The sequence below is a fragment of the Urocitellus parryii genome, chromosome 9 (genome assembly GCF_045843805.1).
Source record: "Urocitellus parryii isolate mUroPar1 chromosome 9, mUroPar1.hap1, whole genome shotgun sequence".
Classification (NCBI taxonomy): domain Eukaryota; kingdom Metazoa; phylum Chordata; class Mammalia; order Rodentia; family Sciuridae; genus Urocitellus; species Urocitellus parryii.
Window position 1 is genome coordinate 134899635 of NC_135539.1, and position 15413 is coordinate 134915047.

A 15413-nucleotide genomic window follows, 5' to 3' on the forward strand; every position below is an offset into this window, starting at 1 on the left:
CAAAGATGTTGTGTCCGCCGATAAAATTAAAAAACAAATAAATATTAAAATTCTCTCTCCTCTCTCTCTCCCTCCCTCTCTCACTCTTTAAAAAAAATAAAAAATAAAAAATAAAAATAAATAAACAAAATAAAGGTATGTTGTCCAACTACTTCTAAAAAAATAAATATTTTTTAAAAAAAAGAATATGAAGAATGGTGTAGAGTTTACGAACTGTTTATATTTGCAAACTATGGTTGGCTGCAGGTAACTGGATACTATGGAAAACAAAACTGCAGACAAGCCGGTACCACTGTTAATTGGTAAAGCAGCACAATCATTCACATTACCCTGGAAAGGGGGATGTTTCATCTTTTATAACTTAGCAATGTTTAGTTTCCTCTGTGTTCAGACATGATTAATGCATAACCTTGGTTTTGTCTTGATACATCAAGGTTACCAGATGATCTTATCTGATGTTGGTGTTCAGAGAAATTGTTTGTGTCCAACAGAACACCAAAAGGACTTAGCTATTAAGTGCCAGGTTGGCTCATAGTAACACCAAGGCCTAGCTAAAGTGTCAGGGAAGCCCTAGGGTGCAAGAGGCTACTTTTCTTCTAATTACAGTAACTTGCCCAAGGCCACAAAGTCTATAAATAAGAGCCAGATGTGAAGTGGCATTAGTGAGATCCAAACTACAAATGCAACTATTAAAAAAAAAAAAAAGTTTGATAACAAAGTGATATGAGGAAAAAGATTAGGATTGAGAGGAGTCAAACTAGAAAAGCCTACAAAATTTGAATTTTTTAGGAAGGCAGTGGGGAGAATTTTAAGTACTGAAAACATGGTCAATGTCAAATTTTGGAAAGATCAGAATAAAAATGGTATCAGATATTATCATCCTATGTACATACATAACTATATGACCGGTGGGATTTTACATCATGTACAACCAGAAGAATGAGAAATTATATTCCACCCATATATGATTTATTGAAGTGCATTCTACTGGCATGAATAACTAATTAAAACAAACTTTTTTAAATATTTATTTTTTAGTTTTAAGTGGACACAATATCTTTATTTTACATTTATGTGGTGCTGAGGATCGAATCCAGTGCCTAATGCATGCTAAGCAAGCATTCACTCTACCCACTGAGCCACAATCCCAGCCCCTAAAACAAATTTTTTAAAAAGAATTTAAAAAAAAAAAAAAATAGGGCTGGGGTTTATGGCTCAGTAGTAGAGTACTTGCCTAGCATGTATGAAGCCCTGGGTTCAATTTTCAGCACTGCATATAAATAAATGAAATAAAGGTCCACTGACAACTAAAAAAAATTTTTTTTAAATAAAATGATGAAGCTTATATTAGTCTAAAGTAAGAAGAGGAAAATAGCCAGGTGCAATAGCACATACCTGTAATCCCAGAGACTTAGGAGGTTGAAGGAGGATGACAAGTCTTCCTAAACTTTTAAAGATGTCTTTTGTGTATGAAATGATAGAATATAGCAAATGGTGAGTTTAGTTGCTTTTTCAGCTGTCACTGTTTGGCAACATAAAAATCTAACAACTCTGGATCAGTTCCCTTTTAATTTTTTCTGAAATCATACAAATGAAAAAGAATGCAAAACAGTAGATGAATATGTCAAAGAAATTTCAGAAGAACAATAATATTTGATTAAGAGGAACCTAGAAAAGATCTGGCTGGGGCTACTGGTAAAGACTTAAAAGTCATCTGTGTTACCAAGGTAGAGGAAGCCATGGAGCATCTAATCCTCAATCAGAAATGAGAAGCGAGAAATGAAAACTAATCTCTGGTGCAAAAATCACGAAAGAAAACCAAAATAGATGTAAAGGGAAACAAGATGTTTCAAAAAGGAAATAATTTTACAACAGATAATGTGGAATTAAAAATAGGCACTCTGGGCTGGGGATGTGGCTCAAGCGGTAGCGCGCTTGCCTGGCATGCGTGCAGCCTGGGTTCGATCCTCAGCACCACATACAAAGATGTTGTGTCCGCCGAAAACTAAAAAATAAATATTAAAATTCTCTCTCTCTCTCTCTCTTAAAAAATAAAAAAAATAAAATAAAAAATAAAAATAGGCACTCTTGCTGGGCACTCTAGTTCAGGGGTAGCATGCTTAGTGAAAGACCCTGGGTTTGAGCCCCAGCACTGCAAAAAATAGATATGTTTTTAAAAGGCACTCTTTAAAGATATATAGTAAAAGATTAAAATACAAAAGACAGTAATGTAAGAAAACTGAAAAATAAATTCAAGATTAAAGTCTATTACCAGAGCCCTATGACAGAATACAGCATAGTGCAATGTTTCTCAGACTAACAACAGCCAATTCGGCATGTTTACATGCTTTACATGCATTAAGTATGTAAAGTCAATATATCAATAGTAAGTAACAGCAGTGGTAATATCATCAACAAGAGCACTGATTGAAGGGGCACCTATGTACCTCCCAGAACTGTGCTGCTAAGTCCTTTATATTTTTTCAATATTTACAACCTTAGATAAATACTCTCCTCATTTTAAAGATGAGAAAAATGTAGTTTAGGGAGGTGTTTTAATATATATTATATATGTATGTGTATATATATATATATATATATATATATATATATATATATATATATATATATATATATATATATATTTGAATTCCAGTTCTGCAGTTATAGAATTATTATTTTTTAACAGTCAATAAATATTTAAGGAATTTCACATGTTGTAATTCTTTCACTGCCCGTCAAGGTCACTGTAGTTCCTCTGATGCTGAAGTTTGAGATTTATCTTTAAGATAATCCTTTTGAAAAAGTACCATTGCTAGATTAATATATATATCCCAAGTCATAATTTTCCAACAGTTTTGTGATCTCTCCCAAGAGGGCTTCTCCTGTAGCCACACATCTGTTGAAAACACTCATACAGTAACTTTGTCGTTTTGCTTTACTCACATGAATAGGTGGGATGGAATTATAAGACAGTTAACAAAAACTATAAAGACCTAAAAAAATTTTTTTAATCTTAGGCATTGGTATATCCCACAGATCTATACTGTTTCTGAGTGTGATGGATCAGAGTGGCAATTAAGAACATGGCAGCCAGGCCACAGTGGCACACACCTGTAATCCCAGCGGCATGGAAGACTGAGGCAGGAGGATCCTGAGTTCCAAGCCAGCCTCAGCAACTCAGCGAGGCCTTGTCTCTAAATAATTTTTTTTTTAAAGGGCTGAGGATGTGGCTCAGTGGCTAAGTGCACCTGGTACTAAAACAAACAAAACTAGTCAGATCCATCAACCCTAAAAAGTGATCCTAAGGTCAGCTTCTTGAAGAAAGTTGATCCCAGAGATTCTGATGGGGAACTTTGAAATCATCATGATCTATGTGCATAATTCAAATAGAAACAAAAGAAGTCCAAATTTTAAAACTTCAGGCTGATGGAACAATTGAATCTAGCATCGATACTTTTTAAAAAGGACTATCTTAAAGATAAATCTCAGAGGATCAGAGGAACTACAGTGACCTTGAGGGGCAGAGAAAAAATCACAACATGAGAAATTCCTTAAATATTTACTGACTGTTAAAAAATAATAATTCTTTTTTTTTTAAAAGAGAGAGAGAGAGAGAGAGAGAGAGAGAGAGAGAGAAAGAGAGAATTTTTAATATTTATTTTCTAGTTCTCGGCGGACACAACATCTTTGTTGGTATGTGGTGCTGAGGATCGAACCCGGGCCGCAAGCATGCCAGGCGAGCGCGCTACCGCTTGAGCCACATCCCCAGCCCCCCAAAATAATAATTCTATAACTTCAGAACTGGAATTCACAACAAAATCTATCAGATTCTACAGCCTACCATCTACCACTAGCCTGCCTCCAACCCACTACCTCTGCTCAAGTCTCCTCTACCAACTCTCATCTCACCCCCTCTGTAGCTCCACTGCACTCTCCATCTGTCAGTGTCATACTGTCCCTCACAATAAACCTAAATTTGTCAAACAGGGACTATAGAATTTTCTCCTTGAATTTCCAAAATCTCGTGGAAAGTACCTGGGGCACAACAGGAATGCATTAGGAGAGGAATCATTCTATAAACCAATTATCCTAAACTTGCAGAACCAAGAGGAAAACATGCTGGGAGGATGCCAATGCGCATCATCTTCACTGTTAATAGCTTCATGTGCCCTACAATTGTTCTTTTACACAATACTTTTGTTTTATTTATTTTTATGTGGTGCTGAGGATTGAACCCAGGGTCTCGCACACGCTAAGCGAGCGGTCTACCACTGAGCCACAATCCCAGTCCCCTACAATTGTTCTTAATTGATGGTGGGGGATCCCCTAGACTCCAGAGAGTATTCACAATCTATTTCAAGCACTTCAATAAATGAAAAAGACAATTATACTTTTATTACATAGAAAAGTTATATATGCTATCTAAAATAATATTATTGGGGCTGGGGTTGTAGCTCAGTGGTGGAGGGTTTGCCCAGCATGTGTGAGGCACTGGATTGGGTTCTCAGCACCACATATAAATAAATAAAAATAAAGTTCTATCAACAACTAAAAAAAATTTTAGAAAAACAATAAAAAATAAATAAATTATTATTTTTTCTGGCTGTTATCCCATATTGATTAGAAGTGCTCATTAAAAAGTAAAAAAAAGAAAAAAAGAAAAAACCTAAAAAAAGTTTGATAGACAAATGCTGTTTAACCGACACAAAAATATTAAACCTGGGTACCCTGTAGAAAAATAAAACATTAAAGGAAACCATGATGGTTAAAATTAGGAACAATCAATCTACTCTAGAGAAAACCAAATGTCAAAAGCTAAATCACTGGGGCTGGGGATGTGGCTCAAGCGATAGAGCACTAGCCTGGCATTCGTGCGGCCCAGGTTCGATCCTCAGCACCACATACAAACAAAGATGTTGGGTCCGCTGAAAGCTAAAAAATAAATATTGGAATTCTCTCTCTTTCTTAAACAAAAAAAAAAAAAAAAAAAAAAAAAGCTAAATCACTGAAAGACAGTCCTGTAAAAAGACTAAAGGAAAGAAAGATTTCAGAAGACCAAGCATTTTTAAAACCACTGGGATTACAGGCATGTGCCACCACACTCAGTGTTGTGGGTTTTATTTTTTTTTTTTTTGGGGGGGGGGGTTTGTTGTTAAACCAACAGAACTTTTTAAAAGATTAAAGTGGACTAAGTCCTGTCCTTACCTAAACCCTTCAAACACTGGATTTTGGTGTTTTTTTGTTGTTGTTGTTTGTTTCTTTGTTTGTTTGTTTTGCAGTGCTGGGGGTTGAATTCAGGGCCTCAGGCATGCTAGACAAGTGCTCTGCCATTTCTGAACTAGCTGTGCTCCCCCCTCAGAGGCCTTTCTTGGGGGGGGGGGGGGGAAACATTCCTGAAGAAGCCCCAGAGGCTGCCCTCAAGGCTTTCCCCTTCACTTCATTCAAGTTCTCTATAACTGTCTCCTCCTCTGGACTTCCTTCTTTACCCTATCTGAAATGAACACCCTGAGCCAAGTGGGCTAGGAATCCCAGTCATTCTGGGGCAGAAGGATTCCAAGTTCAAGGTCAGCCTCAGCAACTTAGATAGGCCCTAAGCAACTTAGAAAGACCATGTCTCAAAATGAAAACATAAAAATAAAAGGGGAAGATATAGATGTGTGCTAAATCCCAGTACCACAAAATAAATAAATAAAAATAAAATTAATGCCCTGGAATTCTGCTCCTCTTCTACCCCCTCACACTGCTTAATTTTTCTTCAGGGCACTTGTGTACAAATTACATTATACTATTTATTTCCTATCTACCCCAAAGGACTGTAATCCCTTTAAAATGAATTTTCTCTTGTTCACCATTTTTAAACAAATATCTAAAAATGTATCTGGAACACATTCTGCACTTCATACAGTTTGATGAACTAATTCACAAATAGTTACCAAATATTTTCACATACAGTAAGAACATGAAACCAGATTGCTCACCACAAGTTCCTGAAGCCATCATTCAAACATTGGTGTAAGCTAGAGCTTGACACACTGTACTTCTTTGTAACTTTATATGCTAACACTAAAAACTACAACCCTACAACAACTGGCTAGGTGTGGTAGGCCATGGCTGTATCCCAGCTACCTGGAAGCCTGAGGCAGGCGAATCACCTAAGCTCAGGAGTTCAAAAGACAGCCAGGGAAACACCACAAGACCCCAGCTCAAAAATAAACACACAGGGGCTGGGAATCTAGCTCAGTTGGTTGAGTGCTTGCTTCACATGCACAAGGTCCTGGATTCAATCCCCAGCACCACAAAAATAAATAAATAAACACACAAGGGCTGGGTTGTGGCTCAGTGGTAGCATGTGAGAGGCGCTGGCTGGGTTGGATCCTCAGCACTACATAAAAATAAATAAATAAAATTAAGGTATTGTGTAAAACTACAACTAAGAAAAAAATTTAAATAAACAAACAGAACAATTAATGAGGTTATTGCTGAGTCTGGGATTTAAATTATATGTATATAATTTTAAATGATCTGTTCTAAAGCTTAAGACTTCCATCAACATCGGCCATTCAGGACCCATCCCTACAGTTTGTCTATTGGCAAATGTCATGTCCCTTACTCCACTGGAAGATCTCTCAAACTTGAGAATTTTTTTTTTTCCTACTGAAACAATTCGAACAATTAGAATAAATGAGAACTGTTAATAAGTTCTCTTTAGAGAACATTTACTGTCTGCTAAACTGTATGAAAAAATCCTTTGTATAGATTATCTCCTCTATTCCTAATAATAATCTTTCAAGGTAGATAATCCTGTCCTCATTTTCTTTTTTTTTTTTATTTTTTTATTTTTTTATTTTTTTTTATTGGTCGTTCATAACATTACATAGTTCTTAATACATCATATTACACGGTTTGATTCAAGTGGATTATGAACTCCCGCTTTTACCCCGTATACAAATTGCTGTATCACATCAGTTACCCTTCCATTGATTGACATATTGCCTTTCTAGTGTCTGATGTATTCTGCTGTCTGTCCTATTGTCTACTATCCCCCCTCCCCTCCCCTCCCCTCCCCCTGTCCTCATTTTCAAATAGAAAAAAGTAGTGACTGCCAGTAGCACAACTACAGAAGACAACAAAGAAAGAAAGAACACTTTAAAAATAGGAACCAGCACTTAAAGAGAGAGAACAGGCCTTTTAATGTAGCACCAAAGTTTAGTTTCCCGGGCTGGGGTTGTAGCTCAGTGGCAGAGCGCTTGCCTCGTACATGTGAGGCACTGGGTTCGATCCACAGCACCACACAAAAATAAATAAATAAGCAAAATAAAGATTGTGTCCATGTATAACTAAAAAATATTTTCAAAAAGTTTAGTTTCCCAACACATCAGTGTAATAAGGCAGACCTGAGCTGAAGTCTACGCCTTAGTGACGTTGGACATCAGAAAAAGGCTATGGTAGTTTAAACAGAATGCAAGGGGAAATTTTTCATTTGCATTGAGATTATTATTTTTTTAAAGAGAGAGAGAGAATTTTTTAATATTTATTTTTTAGTTTTTGGCAGACACAACATCTTTGTATGTGGTGCTGAGGATCGAACCCAGGCCGCACGCATGCCAGGCAAGCGCGCTACCGCTTGATCCACATCCCCAGCCCTGAATTTTTTTTTTTTTTTAAGTTCTAACATTTAAAAGGTATCTATCAATCAACTGAAAAATTCACACATATTAAGCACCATAATCTTCGGTGATATTAGATAAATATGTTGTAATACTTCAGAGGCCTACTCCTCTCTATTCTTGCACACAAACACAAAATGTGCTGAAAGAAGTCATAATTAACAATTTAAGAAAGTCAAAACAAGACCTCAGGGAGAAGGTAGCATCCAAGTGGAGTTCAAAGAAGGAATAGAAGTTTTGAGGCATTAAAACAGGATGAAAGTTAGTGAGCACTCTATGAAAAACATACCATAAAGCGCAGGCCCTGGTGCTAGACTCCTTAACTCAAACACTTCCTTGAGAGCTAACATAAGCCAGGTGTGGCATACAAAGATGTTTACAACAACCTGTGCTCTCAAAGATTGAGGAACTAATGGGAGAAAGACATAAAACATACTTATCACACCTGCTGGTATTACTGGACAGTGACAGAGGTGTAGAGTGTGAAGGGAACACCAGTCTATTCCCAAGGAGCCTAGGGGCCATAAGGAAAGGTTTCCTGAAGGAGGGAAAGTTTAGGTTACATCTCCAAGGAAGAGAAGCTATAAGGCTGAAGCACGGGGTATGAAGCAAGGGCCCTTAAGAACTATTTTAAGAAGTTTGGAACTTAGGAAAAAAAAAAAAAAACAGCTAAGCCAGGGGTGTAGCTATGTGATCTGCCTCAGAAAGAAAAACAGAAGAGAGGGAAGGAGGGAGACCTAATGCCTAGTGGAGGTTTTTAAAACAGAGACTGACTGCATATTTATCTTGAAGGAAATTAAACTCAGGACCTAAGTAAAGGATATACAAGAGAAAGGAGAGATTGATGGGGATCACAATAAGGTCACACACCAAAGACAATAAAGACCTGAAGTAAGGCTCAATGGCATGTATTTATTAAAATAATAAAAGAGTGGAGAGATAAGGGAGATGAGATAAAGTTACAAACATTATCCTGAGGAGTCCCTGAGATATCCAGGCAGCTGTTCACATAGATAACTCACTGACTAAAGCTACAGCCCTGCCAGTATGCTAAGTAATTACACCTGGGGAAGAGAGAGGAGTAGGTAAAGTCAAAATCTGTGCCTGCAGGCCAGCCAAGCAATTATGACCAGCCAAATATACAAGCCTGGGCTGAAGACAGAGATCTAGGATTCATTCATTATGAATGAATTATAGTACTTAAAATTATAGTACAGGCACAGATAAGGACAAGCCACATGAACTCAGGAAGCCTCCCAGGGAGGTGACCTAAGAAATAATACAGCTAACATTTACATAGCACTTCTTAACAACCTATAGAGCAGATACTAGTATGATTCTTATAAGTGATTAAATAATTCCAGTTATTATGGGGCATTTAAAGAACTAACAGTAAGCAGGTTACAAAATCTACAAAAAAAATCAACAGATTTCATACATACCAACAACAAATCTGCTAAGAAATCAGAAAAACAACCCCATCCACAATAAATTAAAAAAACACCTAGGAATACCTCTAACCAAAGAGATGAAAGCCTCTACGATGAAAACTACAGAACACTGAAGAAAAAAATTGAAGACCCGAAAATACACAAAGACCTCCCATGTTCATGGATGGGCAGAATTAATATTATTGAAATGGCCATATTACCAAAAGCAATATACACATTCAATGCAGTCCCCATCACAATACCAATGACATTTTTCACAGAACTAGAAAAAAAGTCCTAAAATTCATTTGGAATAAAGACCCAGAATAGTCAAAGCAATTCTTAGTCAAAAAAGGCAATGCTGGAGGCATCACAATACCCGACTTAAAATTATAGTACAGAGCTATAGTCACAAAAACTGTGTGGTACTAGCATAGAAACAGTTTCTAGAGGCCTCATGTTTTCCCTTAAAACTCCCTTTGTTTCAGCCTACTTGAACCTGCCCTTGGCCTACTGTGACACTCACTTCTGGTTCTGGACAAAGACAGAAACAAATCCACATAGATACAACGATCTGATCCTACCAAAAACACACTCTGGAGAAAAGACAGCCTCTTTAATAAATACTGCTGTGAAAACTGGTTTACCATATGTAAAAGAATGAAAAGAGACCTTTCTCTCTCAACCTGCACAAAAATCAACTACAGGAGCTGGGGTTGTAGCTCAGTGGTAGAGCCCTTGCCTAGCACCTGTGAGGCACTGGGTTTGATCCTCAGCATCATATAAAAATACATAAATAAAATAAAGGGATTGTGTTCATCTAAAACTAAAAATATTTTTTTTTTTTTTAAAAATCAACGCGAAATAGGTCAAAGACCTAGGAATTTAGACCATAAAGTATGCAACTCCAAAAAAAAAAAGTCAACACTCCAGCATATAGGCACAGACAGTAACTTTCTTTTTTTTTTTTTTTTTTTTTTTTATTGGTAGACAGTAACTTTCTAAAGCTCAGAAAATAATGCCAGGAGTTAATAAATGGGATGGTATCAAATTAAAAAGCTTCTGCACAACAAAGGAAACAATTAAGAATGTGAAGAGAGATCCTACAGAAGGAGAGAAAATCTTTGCTAGCTACTCTTCTGATAGAGAATTATTATCTAGAACAGATAAAGAAAAAAAACTAAACACTCCCCCCCCCAAAAAAAAAAATAATGGGCAAATGAATTAGATATTTCTCAAAAGAAAAAATACAAATGGCAAAAAAATACATAAGAAAATGTTCAACATCATTAGTAGTCAGGGAAAAGCAAAACTACACTGAGATTTCATCTCCACCAATCAGAATGGCAGTCATCAAGAATACGAACAATAATAAATGCTGGAGAGGATGTGGAGAAAAAGAAACACTTTTACACTCTTGGTGGGATTGTAAATGAATACAACCACTATGGAAATCTGCATGGAGGTTCCTTAAAAGACTAGGAATGGAACCATCATATGACCCAGCTAGACCACTCTTTGGTATTTATCCTAAAGAATTAAAGTTAATGTACCACAGAAAGACATGCATACCCATGATTATGGTAATACAATTCACAACAGCCCAACTGTGAAATCAGCCTAGGTGCCCATCAACAGACAAAATGTGGTGTATGAACACAATGGAGTTTTATTCACTCAAATAAAAATGAAATTATATCATTTGCAGGAAAATGGATGGAACTTGAAAGTATTACATTAAATAAGGCAAACTCAGAAGGTCAATGGTCATGTGTTTTCTCCCATATGTGAGAGAAAAAGGAAAAGAAAGGGGAGGGAAATTTAACAACAAATCCCATCAATATGTATAACTATAATGCAACAATAAAAAAAGTGGAGAAAAAAAAAAGAAAGTGGGGTTGGGGGATCTCATGAAAATCAAAGGGAGATCAGTAGAATAAGAGGAAAGGAACCAGAGGGTAAGAGGGAGGGTGGGCAGGCCGAAGGAATTGCTAGGGAGGGATACTGGCAAAATTACATTGTTACATTGTGAGCACTAGTGAATATGTAACAAGTCCCATCATAATGTACAACTATAAGGAACCAAAAAAATGTGGAGAGAAAAAGAATTAACAATAAAAAGAAAAGGCCTAAAATAGAGTAGAACCAGGAGCAAGCAATGTTGGAAATCAAGTTAGAAGATTCAAGAAGTAGTAATCTAAGGTCAAGGGAAATTAAAGTATAACAAAAAAAAAAAAAAGGAGAGTGGGCCAGGGTACAGATATTTCACAATTTGAGAACATTAATAGCTGTGATTTACTTAACTACATGCATAGTTAGTTTCAGGAACAATGACAAATAGACTGGGGTGGGTTGCAAAATGAGTTAAGGAAATGAAAACAGTGATCATAAGACAAGTCAGGCTAGCTGGGTACAGTGTCGCATGTTGGTAATCCCAACAATTTGGGAGGCTGAGACAGGAGGATCCCAAATTCAAAGCCAGTCTCAGCAACTTAGTGAAATCTTGTCTCAAAATATAAAGAACTGGAGATGTCGCTCAGTGGTTAAGCACCTGTGGATTCAATCCCCAGTATCAAAAAAAGAAAGAAAGTCTCTCAAGAGGTCGAGCAGTGAAGGAATCAAGTGTACTTAGCCAGTAGCCTTTGCAGAGCTGGCATCACAGGCTGGCACCACCCCATTTCACATGTCCACTCTATTTTCAGATAAGCAGGAGATTTGTTCAAAAAGTCACAGCCAGTGAGTAGAAGTGCAAATATGTTCCTCCTTGGTGACATAAAGTTGACTAGGTAGTTATTTTTAAATACAACACATTGATTCAACAAGAATTTCAGAAACTAATCTGTGCGCTGCAGTTATGTAATGTTCTGTGTGATAAGTAACTTGTCGTCAGAAAGCAAATAATATCAGTTTGAGAAATAAATGAATCGTGTTGAAAAAAGTGTCAACATTAGGCTGCCTGTAGCATTCTCATTAATAAAGCATTCAGAAAAACCTAACATTACAAATAAATACTGAATACCTATTCTGGTAAAGAACTCTGCGACATCACCCTTAAGTAGGGGGAAAGAGAAACAACTGTGAATAAAATTTTAAATCCAAAACATAAAATATTTGACCTTCTTCCTTCCAAACAAGTTTGCCCTAGTGCAACCCCACAACTTTTACATATGGCAGAACCAGGTTACTTAATCAATTGGCAAAACTGAAGGACCTGGGCAAATTTGATTTACATCTCTACAGTTAGTACAATCACTTATCCACTGTGGTAAATTCCAAAACAGGGGCTCCTCTTTGACAAACCGAGCTTGACTGGCCTTTGTTAAATTCTTTTTCGTTTTGTTTCCCATAGGAAACAGCCACTCTTCCCTAGTTAATGTTTCTCATTCAAAAGTTCCTTCCTGCTGGCCAGGGGGGTGCACACCTGTTACAAATCACAGCAGCTGGGGAGGCTGGGGCAAGAGGATCAGAAATTCAAAGCCACTCTCAGCAATTTAGATGAGCAACTTGGCAAGATGCTGTCTCAAAAGAAAAAATTAGGGGCTCGGGATGTGGCTCAGTGGTTAAATGCCCCTGGGTTCAAACCTTGATACACACACACACAAAAAAAGTTCCTTCCTTTTTCCTCTAACTCACTCAAGTGCTTTATTGTGCCAAGTGCTGGTCTAGACCCTAAGAAGACATAAAGAAGATAAACTAGCCCAGCCTTCATGAAATTTACTAGTAGAGAACAATTAAAGCATCTAATTAACTAACATACTCATTACAATTAATGATTAATTATTGGTAAGGAGACTAAGGACTGCTAGGGAGACAAGGAGATAGCTTGATTTCCAAAGGAAACAATATTTGGGCTGAAGTTTTAAAGAACGTTTAGGAACTGGGGAAAGGGAGAGGTGAAGGAGACATTAAAGGCCAAGCAGATAAGCAAAGAGGAGGCTTTCCAGGAACAAAAATTAAAGCCAGTGTGGCTTGAGTCTGAAGAGCCAGGGGAAAAAGAGGCTCCAATGAGCTGGCGACAGGAAGAGTGAGCTCACTCAGACCTAAGAGAATGTGAAACCCTTGAGGGGTTCCAAACATGTGATACACCGAGACACGTGCTTTTCTTCACAATTACTCCTCTTACTCTTCCATGCATCAGACCTCTTTCCAAAACCCAGTCCCAGGCCCCCAGCAGCACAAACTTCCTTAACTGGTCATTAATGATGCTGCTCAAGGCAAGCAAGGAGGGGGAAAAAAAATCTTCAAGTTGAATTCTGTATTTAAGAGAAGAAGAAGATAAGTACTCTTCGGGGGTGGATGGGGGAATAGTTTAAACAAGGGGCAGCCACTTAACTATTCAAGTGATAGCTGGACTTAACCTATGCATAAAAGCAGAGAACACAGTTTATAGATGTTTCTTGCAAATAACTTCTAAAAATATGTGCGTGTATTTAAATTACATGGGTATTAACATTTAAAGTCAAAGATTGAAAACTTAACTACAGCCTAATATTTAAAAAACAAAACACGAACCCACAACCTAACAGATTTTGACATTTTATTGCGCCATCCTTCCCTTCTCACAGTTTTTCCCCCCTAAATCAACAAAAAGATGACTTCCCGAATGCAGTTTGTGGTTTCGCTTTTTAAAGAATAAAATGCCTTCTAATTTATAACTTTCTGTACTACTGGCTTGAGAAATGCCACAGGGCTGGGGGACACCAAACGAGCATCCGAGGTTTAAACGACTGCCAGTAACGTGGATGGATGCCTGACCGTAACTTTCCCGTCCTCCCCTCCCAAACTCCCGGAGACTGGCGGAGCCTCCCGGTCTCTGGGCTGCGGGGACTGGACAGCCCTGGACAAGGCCAGGCCCGCAGAGCCGGAGTTGCAGCGGCCACCTCTTTTCCCTTCTCCTCGGGCTGAGGCGGGGGGGACCCAGACGGGAAATGAGAAGGAAGGTGGGAGCATGGGCATTACCTGGGGCCCAGCAGGGCTGCGGGGACTTCGGCAAAGAGGGCCGGGCAGGGAAGCCGTCACTGCACAGCGGCGGGAAGGTCGGCTACAAAAGATGTCCCGGGGCCAGGGCCCGCAACGCCGCGAGCCCGGCCGCAAACGAAGATAAAGCGCCCGACTCGCCCGCCCCTCCGCCCCCAACCTCCAGCCGGCTCGCCTGCGTCACGCGCACGGTCCTCGAGCTCGGGACTCCATTGGTGGTCCCGGCGATCGCAGGCCCCTCCCACTGCCCCGCCCCTTCCCGGGCGCGCGGGTACCCGGCGCTAGAGCCTTCAGCCGGCGCTGGCGCTGGCGCCCTGCGAGCGGTGCTTCGCACTAGCCGCTCGTGACACCGGCGACAACAGCTTGCTTTCCACTTCCACCCAGCGGTCAAATGTGGGACAGAAACGTGACCAACACAACTTCCTGCAAGTTCGAAAAGGCACCCTGCGTGGTAGCATGGGACAGGGGAGTCTAGTGCTGCTTCTGTAGACTCGCATAAGCCACTCCTGGAACGGTGGATCATTGACATTGAAACTGATCGTCAAGGAACAAAATATAAACTCTAGTCAGAAACCCTTGTCATGAATAGCCTTTTGCTCTGTAAATCATGCTTGACAATGCCCTTCAGCAACATGCGAACTAGATAAGGAGAAAGAAGTCACATAAACAGATAATCAAGTAACTTAAAAGGAATCTTGGGACTTCATAATCAAAGAGAAAATGATGCAGAGAGATTTAGGACGTAGATGAGATCCAACAGTTTATTGCTTAGATTTTATGAAGTTAAGGATGTGGGAGAATTTAGGGTAAAGATTGCTAAAAGTGAATGCTAAGAGGAATAGAGACTGAAGAATCACACTCAAAGCCAGCAAACCAGTATCATCCAATTTGGCCTGGCTAATCATTCCCTTAACTTATCCCATTGGAATAATCACTGTTGAGATGGCCACTCCTCCAGGTCAGAAGCCCTAAACCAATGGATCAGGTTTATTGGAACTCACTAATCTCAGTAGACTTCCCCTCAGTAGAAGAGATAGAATCCAGGAGCTTTACCACTGAGCTACATATGCAGTTTTTTTTTTTGTTGTTGTTGTTTTGTTTTGTTTTGTTTTGAGACAGGGTCTTCTAAAATGCTGAGACCAACCTCAACTTGGGATCCTCCTGTTTAGCCTCCTGAATAGCTGGGATTAGGGGCTTGCTGCTAGCAAGCCTGGCTCTGTAGACCTTTGAACAAAGTAGATAGATAAAAGTTCCCCTGGACACCCATAGTAGGCAGCACTGTAGCGTTGAGTTGAAAAGGCACTGGCTGTCATTGGCAGACCAGCACAGTTTTGTT

The 15413-nt window shown here is 38.8% G+C and overlaps 1 protein-coding gene across 1 annotated transcript in view; it reads right to left on the reverse strand.

Annotated features, from left to right (window-relative positions):
- Nucleotides 1-14177, reverse strand: part of Soat1 (sterol O-acyltransferase 1) — a 55551-nt gene extending 41374 nt beyond the window's left edge. The window contains exon 1 of the mRNA XM_026388481.2: nt 14060-14177. The gene's annotated coding sequence lies outside the window, so the exon portion shown is untranslated. The remainder of the gene's footprint in view (nt 1-14059) is intronic.
- Nucleotides 14178-15413: the final 1236 nt, after the last annotated feature.